The sequence below is a fragment of the Microcaecilia unicolor genome, chromosome 10 (assembly GCF_901765095.1).
Source record: "Microcaecilia unicolor chromosome 10, aMicUni1.1, whole genome shotgun sequence".
In the NCBI taxonomy this organism is placed as follows: Eukaryota; Metazoa; Chordata; class Amphibia; order Gymnophiona; family Siphonopidae; genus Microcaecilia; species Microcaecilia unicolor.
Genome location: NC_044040.1, coordinates 22058651 through 22082385, shown reverse-complemented (window position 1 = coordinate 22082385; position 23735 = coordinate 22058651). Strand labels below are relative to the sequence as shown.

Here is a 23735-nt window from a genome sequence, read left to right as displayed (position 1 = left end):
TCAATGATATGCTTTGATGTCCCCATGCATACTTCCTACCCACCCCCCTCCTCCCACCCTGTCAGACTGTCATAGTAATGCTTGAATGTTTTCACTTATATACACTGTCAGCTAGCACATTTGCTTATTTCCGATCTGACGAAGAAGGGCAACCTTCGAAAGCTAATCAAGAAATGTATTAAGTTATGTCCAATAAAAAAGGTATCATCTTATTTTCTTTTCCATGTTTTATTTTGTTTGATTTCTATTGATAACCTTTAAGAGTGGACTAACACGGCTACCACACATCTCTACTTCCAACTAAAATAAACTCCTGATGAAAAATGCTATAGTTTTCTGGAACTGGCATCCCTAAATGGAAGGGTGAGGATGGCCAAAAGACACTAATTACTCTACGATCAGGTCTCTTCATTTTCAGTTGTCCATAAATTGCACCAGCTAGTAGATTTTCAACATTTAATGCATCACAGGGGCGTAACCAGACACCCAATTTTGGGTGGGCCTGGGCCAAAGATGGGTGGGCAGAAGAACCCTGTCCCATCCCACAGGTGATTTGGTCTCTCCTTCTCTCACTTGCATGCCATATGGTCTCTCAAACATCCCCCCCTCTCCCGCATACCTTTTAAATAGCAGATTTTCACTGGCAGCGAACAGCAACTAAAACACACTGCTCATGTTGGCCCCACAGCCTTCCCACTGATGCAACTTCCTGTTTCCGCATAGGCGGGAATATGTCAGAGGGAAGGCTGTGGGGTCAGTGCGAGTAGTACGCAGGCGGGACCGTTGTTGAGAGTTTTCAGCTGGTGGGGCTTGGGAATCCCTGCCAGCCACATCATAGGTGTGCTGCTACTGAGTGGGCCTGAGCCCAAAGTGGGTGGGCCTGGGCCCACCCTTGACTACGCCACTGATGCATCAGAGTATGAAAACATCCCTCGATAGCAGCATCACCTAAATAACAGCTCTGGTGAGCGCATCAGTGCCGATTATAATTGGTGTGGTTGACAGTTCCTTCTAGTACACACGCTGTCCCAGGTACTCGGGCATGGCCCTTCATTGGGGCTCTCTATAGCTACTCTTTTATCCTTCGGCTATTACCACCTTGCGGCACGTGAAGAACTCTGCTTGATCACAAAGCTTTATTGTGGCACTTGCTCCAGCAGTTATAAATGAATGATTTATAAGAATTTTCTTCTATTAAACTGTCTTGATCTCTTCTATAAGCATCCCCATTCCCTTAGAACAGGGCAGTTAAAGGAGCTCATTTCTTTTTCATGTGCCCCTGAATGGCATGAAGACCAGTGCTAGGCTAACCCCAAACACTCTGGATAATTTTAATGCCCACCAGAGGATTATAAGAAGAGCAGCCAGCAGAAGCAAGCTGAATGTTCAACTGAGCTGCTGAAAAATCAGACCGAAGGAAGGCAGTCTAAATGTTGTCTGTTTACAGAGAAGTGCAACCCTTTCCATGGAAGCTTAAAGTTAACCAAAGCTGGACATATTCTTAGGAAATTGCATAAAACACATAAATAAAATCTGTTTTGCTAGCAGGTAAAAACCAAACACTTCCCTGAGACTAGGCCTGCAGTTTCTGACTTTTTGAATATAAAAGTCATTCTGCCCAATATTTAGCACTATTTAACCAGCCAGAACGGACACTGACCAGTTAAATAGCGCTTAACCGGCTATCTGCAGATATTCAGCAGCCAAATATGACCGCCAAACCAATTTTTAAACGGGTTTGGCAGTTATATTTGGCCATGTCGAACTCTGGTATATCTTTGGCCGGTTTAAAGATAGTCGGTTATGTTTAAATATCGACATAGCCGGTTATCTTCAAACCAGCCGAAAAACCCCTGGAAATTCAATGCCAGTCACTGGAAACGGCCCAGCACTGAATATCTGGGTTCACAGCGGACCGCTGGAGACAGCCCAGCCATCTCCCGTGGTCTGAATATCAGGGCCATTGGGTAAAGATAAGATCTTCAGCCATGCCTGTGTACAACTGCTCTGTGCTGATCACTGATTCCTTTCTCACTGCTCAGTGCAAGTCTTTCAAAAGAAGACTTTACTAGATCATGATCATGGCACTGCCCTGAGAAGATTATCCAGAGCTTTGCATTCCTTGGCAACGAGGTCAGTTCTGGCGAGGTGTACAGGAGGTGCAAGCAGTGCAAATTCCTGAAGTTCCAATGCCACAAAGGACTTCTTTGGTGAACATGAATGATGTCACTGGGGCAGATCTTCAGGGAGCCTGGCATCACCTGGGCACACTTCTGAGTTTCCATCCTGGGCCCAGCACTACTGCTGATTGGCAGAAAATCTTCCTTTATCTGGATAAACCCTTTGTTAAACTTGCTGGACACTAGGTTGCTTGAGCGTGACCTGAACTTCCACCAATCGGAAGGCTCGCAGCAGGAGGGCAAACTGCATGCTGAGGGCCCGCAGCACTTCAATGAAGGGATAAGCCAGGTTCCGCAGGCTGGAGCAGAGATTCAGCAAGAAGATGAGCAGGGGCTGCAGCAGGCTGTTAAAGAGAGCCACCAGGAAAGGCTTAACTATGTGATCACCCAGTGCAGTCATTAGTCCCACTGCCAGCACCTGAGAGCAAACAAACACACCAGATCACTCAACTGCAGAACAGCTGGTGGATACAGCCTTTTAAATATGACCTTGTGTCATCCTATATAATAATTCTCACCGCCAACGTTCGAATGTTCCTGGGACCGTGCCTCCCTCGGAGGTGGTCTGCTAGGCAGGCATGCACTGACGTCACTGACAGCTGATTTGAAATCAAGGGGAGGAGTAGGGAAACACGTGGAGCGTGTTGCCTTACTCCTCCCCCTGCCTCGAATCAGCTGTCACTCCCGCGTTACAGCCCCCTGGACCCCCCTTCTGAGAACCTGGCGACCCCCCCCTTCACGCCGAAAACCGCCCCCCGCCGCCGTTGTCGACTACCTGTGCTGACGGGGGACCCAAACCCCCGACAGCCGAAGTGCTGTTCTGCCCTTCGCGCGTTGGTTCCTCAATGCTCTTCTCAATCTCTTCAAGTTTCTGTGCGTGCGTCTGACGTCTGACGCACGCACAGAAACTTGAAGAGATTGAGACGAGCATTGAGGAACCAACGCGCGAAGGGCAGAACAGCACTTCGGCTGTCGGGGGTTTGGGTCCCCCGTCAGCACAGGTAGTCGACAACGGCGGCCGGGGGGGGGTCACCAGGAAGTAGGGGGGGGGCGATAGGGTCGCGGAAGGGGGGTCCGCGGGCCGCAACGCGGGGGCGGGGTTAAAAACGGAGGGAGGGCAGACTGTGAAACACCGAGGGAGGGTGGGGGATTGCCTGCCTAGCGCCCGTTTCCTTGGTTTCAGAAACGGGCCTTTTTCCTAGTATTATACTATTATTAATGGTCATTTATATATTGCTCCAAGACAAATGCAACACTGTTCAGAAACACATAGATAGAAACAGCAGGCCAAGTATTCTCACAGATGGAGCCCAGTGCAGATGCTGCCTAACGCATACAGACAGTAGAAAATTTTAACAGCATCCCACCGCGCATGCACAGGTGCCTTCCAACCCAATGTGCAAGCCCAGTACATTGTAGTGGGGATCTTCTTGTTCCTGTGCCAGCTTCCAGCAAATCTTGTTCTTGTATCGGCTTCCTGCTTCATCTTTCCTGGATTCTTGCCTCATGTTTCGAGCCTTGTTGCTGGATCTTGTCTGTCATGCCTTACTCTTCAATCTTGTATGGGCTTTCATCTACTGCCAGGGTGATTGCAGTTAATTTACCTTTTGCTTTAAAAAAATGTTGTCTAACAGCTATCGTATTAAGTTCTATTGCATATATTTCTGAACCTTCCTATGGGTTGCACTTGTTTTTCTCCCCCAAGAGGACCAAACCTAAAGGCCACCCATGTCCCAGCTGGGATCCTGACATGCAGCTGAATACTGAAACTGAAAACATAACAGATGTTTCATGCCTCTGCAGATGATTATAAATGACCCACTAACCTGAAAGCCAAACTTGCTGAGGAAGCTGATCAGCTCAATGAGGAAAATAGTGACGATGTTAATGAAGATCCTGAGTAGCCCAAACACTTCTCTCCAGCCTCGATGAATCAGCTTTTCCGAGCTGCAAAGCAAAAGCATTCACACTCGGTGAGCAGCAGCACTGCGACTCCTAGAGCAGATCTATCTTGTCTATGAGTTACAGTCATGTCCTGTTTTAAGAACTACTATTGCACAAAGGAGCTGGACTGCAAAGCTTGGGATATAGGACTTCATCATCTGAAGTCACCAGACAATGGGATAAGTACTGTCCAATTCTGTAGCTAATGGTATGGTGAAATCAGTCAAAGAAAACATAAATCTCGGCTCTTATTTTTTTAGTGGGTCAGTTATTTTGCTTGAGTTTGTTGAGTTGTGTTTGATGTTCTAAGTATTGAATTTGGATCAGTGGAATATAAATGTTTCTTTTAAAATAACTAACTAAATAAATAAATAATTTCACTGTATAGAAACATATGTAAACAAATAACTTTAGTCATTAAGAGATTGCAATATTTGCCCTTTCACTAGAGCCGCTAGCCTGTAAGATTCGGAAAGATGAGGAGGTAAAAGGAGTGGTGAGAGGCTGGAGGGAACATAAACTTATGTTGTATGCAGATGACATTTTGCTGACAATATCGAAGCCAGAAACATCGGTAAAACGGATAATAGAACATCTTACACAATTTGGGCAACTGTCCGGATTTAAGCCCAACTTGGAGAAATCAACCTTTCTCAATCTCACAATACCCCCCAGAGCTGTCAGCCCTTAAGACAGAGTTCCAGTTTGGGTGAAGAAAACTATAAAATACTTGGGTATCCAGATAACGCCGCAAATGGAGGGACTATATGCAGCAAATTTCCCCCAGAAAGTGGAGGAACTCTTTAGGGAGTTAGATAGATGGGAAGGCCTTAACATATCTTGGAAAGGGCGCATACATGCTATTAAGATGATGTTGCTCCCAAAAGTGCTCTACTTATTTATGGCTATCCCGATTCCACTTCCCAATAGCTTCTTTATAAAACTCAACCGCAAAATGTTTGCCTACATATGGAGGAAGCATCCACCAAGAGTGAAGCGAACAATGATGTTTCAAACATGGGAAAGGGGAGGTATGGGAGTCCCTAACTTCTACCTGTATTATCAGGCGGCCCAGATACGAGTCTTGGCAGAATGGGCCCCAGGGGCATCTAAGAAATGGCTACACTGGGAAAGAGCATGGCTGGGTAGGCGAGAAATAGAGGATATTCTGTGGATACCGGGTGAGGAGCTGACACCCATAATCAAAAAGATGTCCATAGGGTTGAAACATCCACTATGGACATGGTATCTAGTAAGGAGATAATCTAACAATTACTGGAGAATTCAAACTCTAAATAAAATATTCCAACCTAATAAGTGGAGTTTGATGTACAAATATAGTAAGTTTGAAGGTGTCCCTTTAAAGTAATGGAGAAAACTCCAACCTTTACAGAATTTATCTAACAAATGGAACCTCAAACCTCCAAACAAGGGACCATACCAAAGTACTCATAACACCTTGTATATACAGGAGTAGATTGCTATCATAGGTTCCTACTAAGGAGGAAGAAGAGAAAAAAAGCCCAAACGCAAAAACTCATCTTAAAATTAAATGAGAAAATCATATGGGATGAAAAACTCTCCTCCCCTCTTGTGAAAATATATTAAAGGAACACCAAAACCAAACCAACCTAAACTGACCCCAACCCAGAACCAGACCACCTATAAGGAGACCCCTCGAGAGAAGAGAGCCCCAAAGTAACCAACTCGAGCACTGTATCAGTAAGGGTAAACCCAAACCTACCCACTCTTTTAGTACACTTGGAGGCATATTTTCAAAGCACCTTGGGAGGCTAAGTTCCATAGGTTTCTATGGAACTTTGGGAGGCTAAGTGCTTTGAAAATGAGCCCCTTGGTAACCCCCCCATTGCCAAGCATCCAAATAGAAGATTTTATACTTAGCTTAGTCCCAGCACAGAAGCTTCCAGAGAAACCTGCGTAGTTGTTTTGTTAAGAATGCTGGCAATCAACAATCAACAGTCCCCCAAGGGCTCCGGAGCCTTGCAAAAAATCTTTAATCCGACGAAAAAACGCCGACCCTCCAACAAGAGCGCCTTGTTTCGCCACCCTCGTGGTTGCTTCAGGAAGGGCGCTTTGAATCCATCTGCTACTAAAAACCAGAACGACGCTGGAAACCGAGTCTCTGTCGTATGTATGCCAAAGATGGTTTAGAAGCAGGAACTCCAGTTCAGATTAAGTTTCTTAAATATTGCTACAACGTCCTGACGTCATGACGTCCTATCATCTCCAATCATAATGAAGGCGCGAAGGAAACCACACCTCCAACTTTATAATTAATAATAAGCATTCCACTCGATGTTTTTATTTAATCCTGAAGGTGCAACTGTTTTAAGTACATAAATCCAGTGTTGATCTGCCTGTGCCTGAAGTGGGAATCAAACTCAGTTCCCCAGGAACTGAGTCCAGCATCCTAACCACTAGGCCACTCCCTCCACTGTTGCTACTATTTGAGATTCCATATAGAAGTTGGCCCTTGCAGATCACCAATGTGGCCGTGCAGGCTTCTGCTTCTGTGAATCTGACGTCCTCAGACTCACGGAAAGAGAAGCCTGCGCAACCTTTTACATGGAATGTTGCTAGTGGAATAGCAACATTCCATGTAGAATCTCCAATAGTATCTATTTTATTTTTGTTACATTTGTACCCTGCGCTTTCCCACTCATGGTAGGCTCAATGCGGCTTACATGGGGCAATGGAGGGTTAAGTGACTTACCCAGAGTCACAAGGAGCTGCCTGTGCCTGAAGTGGGAATCAAACTCAGTTCCCCAGGACCAAAGTCCACCACCCTAACCACTAGGCCACTCCACAATGATATTTGGGTTTGTCCTCTGTGGTCTTCAATTCCATTCCAGAATGGAAGAGTAGCCTAATGGACAGTGCAGGGTGGTTTGTGGTGATATTCAGCGGCATTGTCCACTTAAGTGCCGCTGAATATCACTGGTTAGGCAGCCAGAAGTGATTTAACCAAGCAGGATCCTTTCATGCCCGGTTAAATCAGTTTGAATATCAGGGGTCTTTCTGTTTAATAATTTTTAAAATCCCTGATCTGTGTAAATTTTAATGTTAGGATGTTAAGGGACTTCCTATTATTATTATTTTTTTTCTGAATTCCCAGAGATTGCTGGTCTTATTTATGTAAACTGCCTTGGACCTAAATTTGGATTTGGTGGGTTGTAAATACCTAGACTAGATTTCCAAAGTATGTTTTTTCAGAGATGGTTATCATTTTGTCAACGATTCAGCTTCTGGCAAGGGGTGGAGCTAATATGATGTCAAGCCAGCCATGTTATTATTATTATTATTTTTTAATACAGAGAGAGAGAAAACACACCTAAAGGTATGTGTTTAAAAGATTTCAGCATCCTTTGCTCATGGTGAAAGAATACATCCCTTGGGCTCATGCACTGAAATCCTGTAACCAGGTGACTCCTCTTGTCTATACAGTGAACACCCACGACATTCTTACTGCTGAGGTAAGATAGAGTCACCGTGCCAAGATTTTGGGTGTGGGTCAAGTAGACAGTGGGATGTGCATGAAATAAAAGGCCAAAGAAGCTCTAAACCCTAAATCTTCTACACAAACAGATAGTACTTACCTGTCTGCAAGCTGGACCATGTAAGCCTCCTCTGTTTCCTTCCGTGCTTGGAAATAGTGCTTGTGTCCATAGTCGAACTGGTACATGTGGCTGTAAAATTCCAAATGACAAAGTGTTAGTTTCAAACAATTTTATTGGTGTTTCACACAACAGAGAAATAATAAATAATAAAACAGTCTCAGAAAAGGAATCATTAACACTAGTGTATGTCATTAACATTCATAAACTAACTAGAATGTTGACTATTAGTCAGTGGATGTCTGGTAATCATTTAAAATTAAATATATCTAAAACCCAGTTAACGGTGTTGTCAGGATATCCTTTTAATGATATTCCTTCTCATATCTTTGATGATATATCGATCCCTATAGTGAATAAGCTTAATAACCTGGGTGTTAGACTCTGGTCTAATGATGAGAAATCAAGGGGCCCTTTTACTAAGTTGAAAAAGGCTCTACGCATGTGCAGCGTGCGCCCAAATGAGACTACCGCCAGGCCAGCGCTCCCTCCTGATGGTAATTTCACATTTGGCGAGCGCCCATAACGCATGGATAAATTATTTCCTCCTACGCGCGCCAGTTTCAGTGGTGACCGGCACTTGGCGAACACTGACCGGTCACCAGTTTTGGGCACACGCTGGTTTCATTTTTATCGCAGGCCCTTTTCCCATGCCATTAAAAAAAGCCCTTTTTGTAGATGCAGTAAAAACTGGCACAGCGCACACCCAATACACGCGCCTACACTACCTCAGGCCACTTTTTACCACTGCTTAGTAAAAGGGCCACCAAGTTTATAAAATAATCAGACAAATGTTCTCCAAGCTTAAGTTGTTAAGGAGATTGGGAGATTATCTTAAAGAGGACAATTTTAGATTGGTCATTCCGAGTATTGTGACTCTGTGCTTTGATTACTGCAAAGGGCTGCCAACTGGCTTATTGAAGGCTTTGCAAGTGACTCAAAATGCCACACTGAGAGTTATTGTAGGCGTGGCCTAGTGGTTAGGGTGGTGGACTTTGGTCCTGGGGAACTGAGGAACTGAGTTCAATTCCCACTTCAGGCACAGGCAGCTCCTTGTGACTCTGGGCAAGTCACTTAACCCTCCATTGCCCCATGTAAGCCGCATTGAGCCTGCCATGAGTGGGAAAGCGCAGGGTACAAATGTAACAAAAATAAAATAGATACTATTGGAGATTCCTAATGGAATGTTGCTACTATTGGAGATTCTACATGGAATGTTGCTATTCCACTAGCAACATTCAATGTAGAAGTCTGCACAGGCTTCTGTTTCTGTGAGTCTGACGTCCTGCACATACGTGCAGGACGTCAGACTCACAGAAGCAGAAGCCTGCGCGGCCACATTGGTGATCTGCAAGGGCCGACTTCTACATGGAATGTTGCTAGTGGAATAGTGTTGGGCAATGCACAGAGGATTGAGTTTAAGATTTTACTTTTGGCATTTAAAGTTTTGAATAATTATGTATCAGTTATTACTGCTTCAAGTTTAAAGAGTTATCAGCCAACTAGAACCCTAAGATCTGCAAACATGGCATTGTTAGATGTTCCAGCTTTCCAAGGCTGGAGGAGTACCGATCATGTCATTGGTCCAAAGCTATGGAATGCACTACCATATCAACTCAGAATAGTACAGAATATAGAAGTGTTTAAAAATAATCTAAAAACTCTGTTATTTCAGCAAGTGTATAGAGATGTTTGAGATGATAGCAAACGATATCATAGATTTTTAAACCTTTTTATTAAACGTGCAGAATTTAATGCTGGATTGATATTTTTAACTATGTTGTTTTTAATGTAATATTTGTTTTATAATGTTTTATTTTGTTTGATTATGTGTGTACTGGGTGCTATGCACTTAGAACTGTAGATGGAGTGGACAATAAATATTAAAATAAATAAAATACCCATCCACCCACCACCCCTCTCTGTCTCCTTGAATAAATATGACTCACCTACTCAACAGTGCTACTACTAGTACTCATTTCTAAAGTGCTACTAGACATACGCAATGCTGAACACATTATATGCAGGTACTTTCTGTCCTTAGAAAGCTCACAATCTAAGTTTTGTTTTTGTACCTGGGGCAATGGAGGGTTCAGTGATTTGCCCATAGTCACAAGGAGCTGCAGTGGGAATCAAACCCAGGTTGCCAGGATCAAAGCCTCTAAAATTGCTCTTTGCCAAAAGCAATAGTATCCTGATGTTCAAAATTGATATTTTTCCAGCAAGGCTTTTCTCTGTACTCCTTTCCCATCAGATTCAAGGAATCTGAGTGTACAGCTCCCCTGTTAAATATATATTTTTTGCATTATACCCCTTCAGATGCAGCTAGAGTATCAACAGAATGTACCACCCAAAATGGTTTTGTCAAGATCTGTCATCACATTACAAAACAGAAGAGAGTCTACCAGCATACAGGATAAAAAAGCAATAAAATGTGTAAAACAAGCAAAATACTCTTTAAACAATTAGACTAGCAAAGAACAGCTGGCTAAAAGCACAGATAACAGCATGAAATACAGCTATTTCAGAAATCACAAGCAGATCAGATCCTAACACAAGAACAGTTGAGCAGAGATTAATTTAAATCTAAAGGCAAGAGACTGATAACTGCAGCACAAGATAGTAGACTATAGACAAGATGGCTCACAGCCAGCATATAAAAAAAAAATATACAGTTTACAACTCTGAACTAGAAACACAAGGCCAGCTTAAAAGGCAAACCAATAATGAACTGGCTTGCGGTGCCAAAGCTCTAGTGCATCAAAAGCACGGTTACTGATTTACTCTTCATGGCAACAGGCATGCGCGCCTTCGCTCCCGCCACTGAGTTCATTTTCTCCCATAACAGCAGTCAGCACAACCACAGATTTTAAACGCCACAGGCATTTCCTGTTCTCGCATTTAAACCATTGGTGGTACTGACTCCTTAAGAGCTTAAAAACTGCCATATACTGGTTCATATCAAAGGTCCATCTAGCCCACCATACTGTTTCTGACAGTGGCTAATCCAGGTCACAAGTTCCAGGAATTTGTCCGCACTTTTTTTTTTTTTTGCAGTTTATGAGTATAAACAAACAATACATTCAGATACATATACAGTATACGATTCATCCCCTCTAACCCATCCATTTGTACACGCTTTTTTAAATCCCAGCTAAACTAACTGTTTTCACCACATTCTTCAGCAAAACATTCTCAAGCTTAACTATGTGTTAAGTAAAAGAAAGTTTCTATTTGTTTACCGCACCTTGATGAATTCTCCCCTTAGTGTCAACAATAATCAATGCAGTCAAATCAAAAACCAGCTGATTCAACAGATCTTATTTAAGGTGGAAATGATGAGATCTGGAACTTTCCGTAGGTGAATCATTATTCTGCACCTCCAGAGGGTCACAGAATTTTATTTGGCCATGATCATGTGGTCATGGCCACAAAGATTGGCAAACACCGTTCACTAATTTTTCTGTAGCTGCAACCCTAGCCTATATAATAATTCTCACCTCCCAAAGTTCTGTGCCTGGGACCGTGGCTCCCTAGGCTGGAGGTGGTCTGCTAGACAGACACGCACTGACGTCATGACAGCTGATTCCAAGGCAAGGGGAGGAGTAGGGAAACACGCACGCAGAGGAACTTCCAGAGAAGATGAGGAAGGAACGCGAAGGGCACAACAACACTTCGGCTGTCGGGGGTTTGGGACCCCCGTCAGCACAGGTAGTACACAACGGCGGCGGGGGGGCGGAGAGGAATTGCCTGCCTAGGGCCCGTTTCCTTGCCTACAGAAACGGGCCTTTTTTACTAGTATATATATATATATATATATATACTAGTATATATATATATATATATATATATATATATATATACATACAGTGCACTGCACGTCAGATAAGTGCATGCTCTGTTTAACTGCATGCCGTACTTCGGTCCCGTTTTTGGAACCATCAATTTCTATGGGGACAAACTGGTTTAGCACACCACTGATAAGTGCAAGATTCGCTTATATGCATGGGTCAAGACTGCTCCTCTGCATAAGCACGCGCATGGAATATAGAAGCCGATTGGCGCGTGACAACCAACGAGATTTCAAATTTACTGCCTCTTTAACTGCCACAGGCAGAATAAGCGAAAGAATGTTGTTACAGCGTACACTGGGGTCGTCGTTGCAACAGAACTGTAAGACTTTAACACTGGCTGAACGAATAGAAGTTCTTAAAAAATTAGAAAACAAACTAAGTCAAGCATCTATTACTAAAGAATATGGTGTCAATCCCAGTCAAATTTCACGTGTCTTGAAGCAAGACCAGCTTCTGGAAGACTGGCAAAACAATACAAATCCACAACGGAAACGAAAACGGGCGGGAAAAGCTGAGGATGTAGAAGATGCTCTTCGGTGGTTTTCTCGAGTCAGGAGCAGACAGTTTCCTGTCAGTGGTCCACTGCTTATGGAGAAAGCTAACCAGTCAGCTGAAAGTCTTGGACTAACTGAATTCAAAGCCACTGTTGGATGGTTGGAAAGATGGAAGGAGAGGAACAGCATAAAATTCAAGAAACAGCATGGTAAGAAACAAGACGCTGATGACTTTGGTGCTGAAAATTGGGTTGTTTCAGTTCTTCCTACCATCTTGAATGAGTTTGCACCTCGTGACATTTTCAATGCTGACGACAATGGTCTCTACTGGCAAGCAGTTCCTGATGGAACACTTGCATTCAAACATGCCAAAACTACTGGAGGTAAAACATCGAAGGACTGACTGGCAATCCTCCTTTGCTGAAATATGGATGGGAGTGAGAAGTTGGAACTCCTCGTCACTGGAAAGAGCAAACAGCCCCGTTACTTCAAGAAAGTTAAGCGACTTCCTGTGTCATACGAGGCTAACACAAATTCATGGATGACTGGGAAAATTTGGAAGCAGTGGCTAAAGAAGTTAGACACTAGAATGCGGGCGCAAAAGCATCAGATTTTGCTGCTTTGTGATAATTGTGCTGCACACAGGGATGATATCAGGCTGTCTAACGTCAAGGTGGTCTTCCTGCCACCAAACACTACCTCTCTGATCCAACCTATGGACATTATCGGGCTCTTGTGCTACGTCGTCTGATGAGCATTATGGATGACCAGACTGGCAAGGATAAACGTGCTGTTGAACTGGCTCATAATCTATCATTGTTGGATTCCCTACATATGCAGAAAGAAGCCTGGAATCATGTTACACAGGCAACCATTGTGAACTGCTACAAGCGGGCAAGCTTTGTTAAGGATGTGGAGAGGGACGAAACAGATGCAGCTGTTGCAAAACCCGTAGTAACCTGTTCCAGGGCAGAGGGAGGGAGCTGCAGCGAACCAGCGAAGTTAGCATAGCGAACTCGGAGCCCACAGGCGCGCGCCGCAGCTCCCCCCAGTGGCGTGCACCAGGGGTGGACCGCCCCCACCTTGGTACGCCACTGAACATAAACATTCTTAAGTAAGGAGCAAACGAGTTGTAAGTTTCAAATTTAATATCCCTTGATATACCACCCAATGAGTAGCCCTTCAGAGCAGTTTGCAATATTATAGTTAATGAAAACAGAAAAGAAATACATCAAGTAACAGAAAAGAGAAAGTCAGGAGACAGCTTGTCTAAAGTGACGTAGCCCAAAACTGACCATCAAACAAGTGAGAGAGCAGCAAAGTTAAAGAATTATATGAATAAGAATTGTGTGATATTACTCTATTCCTTCAGAAGTTTCCCTGGGCTCAGGGTAGAGAATGACACAGGGACGGGGACCCATGGTAACTGCAGGGATGGGGACGGGGACCAACTTTGTCCTCGTGTCATTTTCTACTTTGAAGCCTGATAGAGTGATGCAGACGACGATATTTTGATTTTTTGGGAAAAACAAGAAACATGCTAGCCACAACTAGCAAAATTTGCATGGAGGATCCTGTACATTCCTGCTATCAGCACATCTTCTAAGAAGACATCTTCTATTGCAGGAAGGACTGTGGAAGACAGGGGAGGTAGACTGAATCCTGAGATTGTTGATGACTTAATTCATCCACAGATTAAAAAATCATAACAGTGCTTCACAGGTCGTATTTCTTCCCCACTAGGGCATACAGAATGGGTTGTACCCCTGGACATTTTAACAGGATGGAATAGGATTCCTTGGGGTAGTAGAAGTCAGCTACTTTTGGGATTGGAAGGGTAGAGGTGGTGTTGAGGGGTTTATTATAGCTGCTCATTGTTATTGTTTTCTATTTATGATTTATAAACAACAGTTGCACAGCATATTGTTCCTCTTAATACTTTAATAAAAAAAGATTTAAATATAAATCATAAGTGCTTGAGGCTTCTGCAGATGAGGACAGAGCCCATGGGGATGTGGCGGGGACGGGGACAGAACCTGCTGGGATGGGATGGGGACGGCAACAGAACCCACGGGGACAGGGACAAACTTTGTCCCCGTGTCATTCTCTAGCTCAGGGAAGCAGAAAAAAGATTAATGATAAAGATGATTCACTTACAGGTCATCCTTATAACTAACCAGGTCGGTTACAAGGCCTACTTCAATGCGTTCATGTACCCCAGGGTCAGGCTCTGTATATATCGGCTCCATAATGAATCCATGGTTTATGCAGCCAAACTGGCATCAGAGTGTGGAAAGGGATAGACAAAAGAGAGGAACAAAGGAATAACAGGTTTAAAGTAATCCACTGCCACCAAAGGCACAAATGAATCTCCTATTACTACTACTACTACTACTTAACATTTCTAGAGTGCTACTAGGGTTACGCAGCGCTGTACAACATAAACAAAGAAGGACGGTCCCTGCTCAAAGGAGCTTACAATCTAAAGAACGAAATGTCAAGTTGGGCAGTCTAGATTTCCTGGGTAGAGGTGTAGAGGTTAGGTGCCGAAGGCGACGTTGAAGAGGTGGGCTTTAAGCAGAGATTTGAAGATGGGGAGGGAGGGGGCCTGACGTATGGGCTCGGGGAGTTTGTTCCACGCGTGGGGTGAGGCGAGGCAGAAAGGGCGGAGCCTGGAGTTGGCGGTGGTGGAGAAGGGTACTGAAAGGAGGGATTTGTCTTGAGAGCGGAGGTTACGGGTAGGAACGTAAGGGGATATGAGGGTTGAGAGGTAAGGAGGGGCTGCAGATCGAGTACATTTGTAGGTTAGTAGCAGAAGCTTGACTTGAATGCGGTACCTGATCGGAAGCCAATGAAGTGACTTGAGGAGAGGGGTGATGTGAGTGTATCGGTTCAGGCGGATATTAAGACGTGCAGCAGAGTTCTGAACGGACTGAAGGGGGGATAGGTGGCTAAGTGGGAGACCAGTGAGGAGTAGGTTGCAGTAGTCAAGGCGAGAGGTAACGAGAGAGTGGATGAGAGTTCGGGTGGTGTGCTCAGAGAGGAAAGGGCGGATTTTGCTAATGTTATAGAGGAAGAAGCGACAGGTCTTGGCTAACTGCTGGATGTGCGCAGAGAAGGAGAGGGAGGAGTCGAAGATGACACCAAGGTTGCGGGCAGATGAGACGGGGACGATGAGGGTGTTATCAACTGAGATAGAGAGTGGAGGTAGAGGAGAAGTGGGTTTGGGTGGGAAGACAAGAAGTTCGGTCTTGGCCATGTTCAGAGATGTTCGGTCTTGGCTATTACAGAGATGTGCCTCTAAAGAAGGCTAAGCAGAAGCTTCAGCAGAACAGATGAAAACACTTTAATAAAGACAACTGTAAAATATATTTATTACATTTGAATGCAGGGTGACTAGCAATGTTTGCTATGTGTGTATACTAGATATAGCTTTCTCGCCCAAGAATGGGCACAGACTTGATGAGATCTGAGAATGTTTTATGACACATACTTAAAGAAAAGGAATGCAATGAAGAATAATTAGGGGTGTGCCTTACCCTCCCACGGGAATAGTCTGGACTGCAGGAACAATTTTGAGGAGAAGTAGTAAAAAAAATAAAAAAAAAGTTTTTTTTTTAACCAGAACAAAAGGACTATGTCATAGTCTGCAAGCCAGTAAAACCTATTATAAACCTAGACTTACAGCAAGCAATGAATCGCAGGTACAGGTAAAACAGTATTCAATCTCTGCAAGGTGACTAAGGTTTCTTGCACTTTTAGTAATCTGAAAGATGCAGCATGGCCTCTAGCTGACTGCATATTCAGCTTCAGCTCCATTACCTCTTTCAGTTCCTCTTCACGTCCCATTTCTAACCCCTCAACCCATTTCCTTCCTCTTGCCCCTGCTGGGGAGGAGTTCCTCTTATTCTGCTTATCTCCTGGACTTGGGAGGCTGAGTAGCTGCTTCTGATTTACGTAGAACTCTGCATAAAAGAGAAAAAGGGGAAGAAATGTTGATGTCACAATCAGAAGAGCCAGACTTGACTCATTAAAGATTGCATGATTTCAACTTTAGTGGAATGAGTCCCCTCTAACTACATGTCACAGTGGAAAAATGAACTCTTCATATGGCCTACGTGTGGCTGCTCTGTGATATTTTCCACACACATGTTTCATTATTTTCCTTTCAGAAGTTAACCCCATCATCTAGAGAATATTACCATTTCCCAAGCTGTAAAAACTTAACCTACGAAAATATCCATAATTCTAATTTTTCTTACCAAAGTACCAAACTCTGGAATTCATTAACCAAGTATATCAGACACTCAGTCGATCATATGTCATTTAGAAGTTTACTTAAAGCCCACTTCTTTAGATCTATGTTCAGCTAATGTATTCTTGTATCAATATTAATTGTCTTGTAACGCTTCTTCTTAATTTGTTATGTAAGCCGCACAGAACCTGAGCTTTCTTGAGAAAATATGGGGTAGAAATCTCTCTATATATAAAAGGCACCTCCAACGTTCCAATGAAGCCTCGTCGGAAACTTGAGGCGCCAGAGATATCCGGTTTGGCTGGCCTGCAGTGTAGCTCCGCCTTCGCGTCAAAACGCCATGACATCGAGGGCGGCCCGGGGAAGGCACAAGACACGAGTTCAACAAAAACGCGAGCCACGCAGGGGCAGGAGTAAAGAAATACGCCCGCCGTCCTGCTGCCCTCGAGGAAAACCTTGCTACCGCCCGTTTCACACGCTCCCCTTCGCATCAGGTACGCGGACGGCAGCTGAAACTCGCAACGAAATGAGGGAGAGAGGGACAGGGGGGTGTGGAACTCAGAAGGGAGGGACGGAGGGGGTCTGGAACTCGGGAGGAAGGGTGGTGTGTGTGTGTATGGGGGGGGGGTACTACCTTGCTAGCGCCCGTTTCATTTGTTTCCGAAACGGGCATTTCTTACTAGTGTCATAATAAATACAAATAAAATAAATAAACCCCTGCAAAATTTGTGTCTACAGTAGTTCCCATGTGAGATGTGGATCAAATTCCAAGAAAGGAACTGTAGTTTCAGTCAGGTATTTCATTTCATTTATATGGCACTTTTCTAATTGGAAAGTGGGGTACAGCAATCATTTATACAACAACAAATAAAGAATAACAGATAATAAAACAATCGAACATAGCATTGTTTCTACTTGTAACAGGGATTTGATAGATAATAGAATTAATTAGGCACAGGAGTGAGTGACAATATTGCACAACACTGAGATGAAACAACTCTTCCAGAGCTTACAGCTAAGAGAAAAGTATTGGTAGGTTTGTGACCCTTACCTCAAAAGCGGCTGTCTCTTCAGTTAGTTCCATAGCTCAAGAAGTGAAGGGAAGGGAAATGGGACTTGATATACCGCCTTTCTGAGATTTTTGCAACTACATTCAAAGCAGTTTACATATATTCAGGTACTTATTTTGTACCAGGGGCAATGGAGGGTTAAGTGACTTGCCCAGAGTCACAAGGAGCTGCAGTGGGAATCGAACCCAGTTCCCCAGGATCACAGTCTGCTGCACTAACCACTAGGCTACTCCTCCACTAGCAACATTCCATGTAGAATCTCAAATAGTAGCAACCACTAGGCTACTGTTCCACTCCTTGGGATTCCGGAATTTTGCTATGCTTTGGGGTTCTACACGGAATGTTGCTACTCTTTGAGATTCAGCATGGAATCTTGTTAATGGGACTTGTTATACTGCCTTTCTGAGATTTTTGCAACTACATTCAAAGCGGTTTACATATATTCAGGTACTTATTTTGTACCAGGGGCAATGGAGGGTTAAGTGACTTGCCCAGAGTCAAAAGGAGCTACAGTGGGAATCAAACTCACTTCCCCAGGATCAAAGTCCACCGCACTAACCACCAGCCTACTCCTCCACTAGCAACATTCCATGTAGAAGCCTGCCCTTGCAGATCAACAATGCGGCCGCGCAGGCTTCTGTTTCTGTGAGTCTGACGTCCTGCACGTATGTGCAGGACGTCAGACTCACAGAAACAGAAGCCTGCGCGGCCGCATTGCTGATCTGCAAGGGCAGGCTTCTACATGGAATGTTGCTATGCTAGTGGAATAGCAACATTCCATGTAGAATCTCAAATAGGGAAAGGGAAATGGGACTTGATATACCGCCTTTCTGAGGTTTTTGCAACTACATTCAAAGCGGTTTACATACATTCAGGTACTTATTTTGTACCAGGGGCAATGGAGGGTTAAGTGACTTGCCCAGAGTCACAAGGAGCTGCAGTGGGAATCAAACTCAGTTCCTCGGGATCAAAGTCCACTGCACTAACCACTAGGCTACTCCAAACTCTCAGGGGAGGTGGGAGGACTGTGTGCCTAATTCTGCTGTCTATGGAAAACAGCTGTGACAGGTATCAACTCTGCTTTTCTGTTAAATCGGATTGAATCAGGCACACCTGTGGGTGACTCTCAAGTTCAGGGCTACTCAACATTACAGATCATTTGTTCATTGTCCAGGTACAGCCTGTTCACAGTTGCTGAACTTACAAAGACAGATAGGTTAGTACAGTTCAACCAAAAACAGTGTCTCTACTACTACTTATCATTTTTATAGCACTACTAGATGTACGCAGCGCTGTACACTTGACAGTCCTTGCTCAACAGAGCTTACAGTCTACTTAGGACAGACAAACATGACTGAAGACTACGCCAAACAGTAGTGAGAAGTAAAGATATGAAGCCAAGAGAGCAATACTAACTATAGTAGATATGGAGGCATATTTTCAAAGCACTTAGACTTTCAAAGTTACATAGAGGGGCATTTTCGAAAAAAAAACAAAAAACATCTAAGTCAGAATTTGGACGGTTTACAAAGACAACCAAATTCCGAAGCGGGGAGGTCATTTTCGAAAAAGATGGACGTCCATCTTTTGTGTTCAAAAATGCCATGAACGTCCTATGATTTGGACATTTTGTGATTTGGACGTCTTTGATTTTCGGACATTTTTGAAAAAAAAAAACGTCCAATTCTAAAACATCCAAAGTCAAGCCATTGGGACGTAGGAGGAGCCAGCATTTTTAGTAGACTTGTCCCCCTGACATGCCAGGACAGCAATCGTGCACCCTAGGGGGCACTGCAGTGGACTTCATAAAATGCTCCCAGGTACACAGCTCCCTTGTGTGCTGAGCCCCTCAAAACCCACTACCCCCAACTGTACACCACTACCATAGTCCTTACGGGTGAAGGGGGCAGCTATATGTGGGTACTGTGGGTTTCTGGAGGGCTCAGTTTCCTGCCCAAGTGTAACAGGAAGTGGGGGTATGGGCCTGGGTCCACCTGCATGAAGTCCACTGCAGTGGACTTCATAAAATGCTCCCAGGTACACAGCTCCCTTACCTTGTGTGCTGAGCCCCCCAAAACCCACTCCCCACAACTGTACATCACTACCATAGCCCTTATGGGTGAAGGGGGGCACCTAGATGTGGGTTTCTGGTGGATTTTGGAGGGTTCGCTGTTTCCTCCACAAACGTAACAGGTGGAGGGGGGGGGGAATGGTGCTGGGCCCACCTGTCTGAAGTGCACTCACCCACTAAAACTGCTCCAGGGACCTGAATGCTGCTGTCATGGACCTGAGTATGACATCTGAGGCTGGCATAGAGGCTGGCAAGTAATGTTCTTATACAACGACTTTAAAAAAGTTAAGTGCATGACGGCAGACAGCAGGAATAGGTGTACATGTATGGTGAGACATGCTCAAAAGTTCAGGATAAAATGCTGGAGAAAAGATGCCACGTGGGCTGTGCCAGATGATACCACCCATGTGTGAAGTTCCAGCTATCTTAGTTGTCCTTAGTGAAACATTTTGTATGGACGGGTAAAGAAGCAGAGTTACCTGTCTCTGTTCATTTTGCAACAATACTGACATCACAATGGTAGAATAGGACTCATTTTCATGAAAGTAAGAGTCCATAGCACAGCTCTGATCTATGTCCTCTAAGTTCTCTCAGAGCTGTACTAGACATTATTCTTGAATTTTGCTCACTACCTGCTGATATTTCTAGACTCTAAAGTTATGAAAATGTTGGTGACTTGGATAATATGCAGTTCAAACATGTTAGCAAACCAGGTTATTCCCATCTGAAGAATACAAACGCTCCCCTTCTTCTAGCCAAACTACTCTATATTTACCTCTGCTATTCCTGCACTTGTGCCTGTTCTCTGGTACAGGCAGAGGGGATGGCAGCCTCTGACCTGAGTCTGGAAAGATGTGTCTAGGTTCTCATGCTTGCTTTGGCTTGGAGAGTGCAGAGTGGCATCTTTAGCCGAGTTTGTCCATGATGAAAGATCTGCTGCAGGAAAGCAACAAGAGACACTCACATTTCCCTTACTGAAAAGAAGATTGCATTCACGAAAGGATAGTGGTGCAGCTGTAATCACGGTCCTCCAAAGGTAGCATTGTCATGAATTCACACTGTTAACAGCATGCCACGTCTGAAGGCCTTTCCAAGCTCAGGCTTCTACCACTATCAAGTGTTTTGCTCCAGTAATCAGCATTTTTTAGCCTAAGTAAGCCTCAATTCTGGAGATGGATAGAAAGTCAGATAAACTGAGGGTCTCCAGGGCATGAGAGATCATACCCGCTAACTCTTCCCTCAGGAAAAGCAGACCACTATGGGATCATCCCTTCCCCCATCAGACTCTCATCCTCCTGCAAGAGGAGCTCCTGGTGGGGGGAGTCCCCTACCCAGATCACTGCTCTGATGCTAGCGATTTTGAGTCCCAGCCCTCCAACCGGGATTGCTTTGACAAATGGGGCACTTGAGGACCTCTGGACGCCTGGAGTGTCTATTCCTACTAAAGTAAAAAAGGCCTTTTGTAGCAGGCCAAATTCAGGAGAAAACCCTCCTGCCAGGTGTGCCTCTGCTGTGGTAGAACCTCCTGAGGCAACTCTACATGCCCCACGAGCTCCTTCCAGGGCTAGAACAGGAAAGGGGGGGGGGGGGGGGCGGGCTGCTCCTTCATGGCTGCCTTTTCCGTATATTTCTGCATGACACAGTCCAACCAAGGAATGACATCAATGCCAGCATCTCCTGCAGCGGACATGCCAGCCAATTCCCTCCCTCCCACCCACCCATCCACCCCCCCCCCCCCCCACGGCAAGCTGAACACCCCTTGGAGCTGCTTCTCTTTGCTTTACATTGTGCTTACCTCTTGGCTCTTTTGGCAGGGACTTCCATCCCATCCCTGAAAGACTACTGGCTTCCAGGAGGGGAGAGAGCACTGTGAAAAAAAGCACCAGCCACCTCCGTGGCTAAACAGAATACCACACTGCAAGCTCCCTGTGATGCCACCGGCTTCCTGGCAATCGTAGTGTGATGAAACTGCTCCTGGTCCAGACCAGCTCCACCTTGAGGCCATGAAGCAGCAAGACTGGAGTTCCCTCCAGCAGCTGAAGCTCAGGCACAATCCAGGCTGCGATGGCAGCCCAAAGTCAAGGTCCCCCTGAAATTCTGTGACAGCACTCACCACTGTGCTCCTTCCGGCCAAAGTAAAACCTGGTATGTTTCCTTATGATCTTTTATTTATTTATGTTATTTATTTAATTTCAGGATTTGAGGGGGGGAGAGAATGAGGGCTGGATATTGTAGAAGAGGCCAGGTAATCCCCCCCAGTACTTAGGAAGGACTCTGGATCCCCTTCCCTAGCCTTTGGCTCTACCAGGGCCCAACCCCACTGGGCTCAGATCAGTCCACTGCACAGGGTGCCTGTCAACATCTGCTGGAGACAGAATACAGAGCTAGTGAGCTGTGTGGTGCCTCTTATAGGGCACAGTTTACAGATCATACACCTGTGTCTCCATCTGCTGGTGGATCAGTGATACCTACGTGTATCTGGACTGGTCTAGTGGATAATAAGGAAGTGCTCTTATAAGCATGCATACTGTACTTGCATGTGTATGCTCACCTGCACAATTTTATAACAACCATTTTTCACATGTAAAATGTGTCCTACATGCAGAAAAAATGCTTTACAAAATTATCCCTATTAGTGTGACAACAGAGGAAGGAGACTCACCCATCTAATAATCTTCCTTTGATGTGTATCTTTACACCTACTGATGCCTTTAAGATTCCAGATTAACCCATATTCCATTATAAAAATATCACCTGACCAGTGGCGTACCAAGGGGGGGGCGGTGGGGGCGGTCCGCCCCGGGTGCATGCCGCTGGGGGGGTGCCGCGCGCCTGTCGGCTCTTCGTTTTCATGCTCCCTTTGCCCCGGAACAGGTTACTTCCTGTTCCGGGGCAGAGGGAGCATGAAAACGAAGAGCCGGCAGGCGCGTGGCACCCCCCCCCCCAGCGGCGTGCACCCGGGGGGGGGGTTCTTTCGCCGGGGGGGGGGGCATCGCGCTGTTCCGGGGGGGGGCGCTGCACCCGGGGGGCAGGGCACATCGGCGATCCGCCCCGGGTGTCAGCCCCCCTAGGAATGCCACTGCACCTGACATTGCAGCTATCATTTCTTGAAACTTCACACTTGGTCCCTCTCTTCTCTTACCATTAAAATCTTCTGGTTCAGTGGGCTTATAAGCAGCTCCCCTCAGGTTCTTCACAGGCAGAGCAGCTGGTTGTCTAGTAGGCTCTCTATCTGTGGCAACTACAAGATGAACAAAAACAGAAGCTAAACCATGTACAAATGGTTCATCTGAATTTATAGAAGAATGAAAATTTAACACATTCCCAGAAAGTTCTGTCACCACATACTAGTTGACTGAAAACAGAGGTCTAATTTCTGAAGTATGATTGCTATTATGAGTTCTTCAGATATAGGCAAAAAATAATTCTGAATGCCAAGCAAAAGCCATGTGGAGAATAACTTACAAAGCCACTTACTCTGATAAATAGTCACCTAAATGGGTCAACTGGCCTGTATCAAAATTGCTCTCTTTAGCCTAGTGAAGTTTGTGCAGGCGTCCACAGCAGAGGTTAAAAAGAGGCATTTCCGAGTGTATACATGAGAATTCCAAAAGCATAGATGCTACTTTACTACCATGCATCTCCCATCCCCCCCCCCCCCCCCCCCCCCCCCCCCCCCGCCACCAATCTCAATCAGCCACACAAATAGCAGGGTCAAAAAAATGTAGGTGCATTTAGCGTATGGACTTTATACCAGCTAATTTTCAAAGGAAGACTCCACAGGTAGATGCTCTCTTAAAATTAGCTTCAAGTGCATATGTTTAAGTACCCTTTTACTTTGCAGCTATACATGGTATTTGAAAATTGCCCCATAATTATCTAATTCCGATCTGCAAAAGCAGATACTCTGGAAGTGGAAGGAGAAGAGGAAGATACTACCATTCAGGGCTCCCTTAAAATCCTCCAAAGGAGGCCGCCTCGTTTCTGCATTCAGGCTAGAAGTAAATTTTCTAGGTGTTCGATCTGCTTCTTCCTCATTGAAGAATCGAGAAATTCTAGTGCTTGAGAGATCAACATCAATCCAGACACTAACAAAGAAAACAAAATTAATTAGAAAGAAGAAAGCAGTACAAGGGTACTTTTATAAGAGGGCTCCTAGGTTAACAGGGCAGAAAGGCACTATTTTATAAAGACACAAAGGTTTGTCTTTATCAAATACTAGCACAAATTGT

General features: G+C 44.8%; 1 long non-coding RNA gene across 1 annotated transcript; it reads right to left on the bottom strand.

Annotated features, from left to right (window-relative positions):
• Positions 1–15988: 15988 nt before the first annotated feature.
• Positions 15989–23531, bottom strand: LOC115478703. The gene is made up of 4 exons (XR_003943564.1): positions 23443–23531; positions 22646–22744; positions 20279–20439; positions 15989–16072 (listed from the first exon to the last, which is right to left on the bottom strand). It is a non-coding gene; the product is annotated as an uncharacterized LOC115478703 (long non-coding RNA).
• Between the last annotated feature and the right edge of the window lie 204 nt (positions 23532–23735).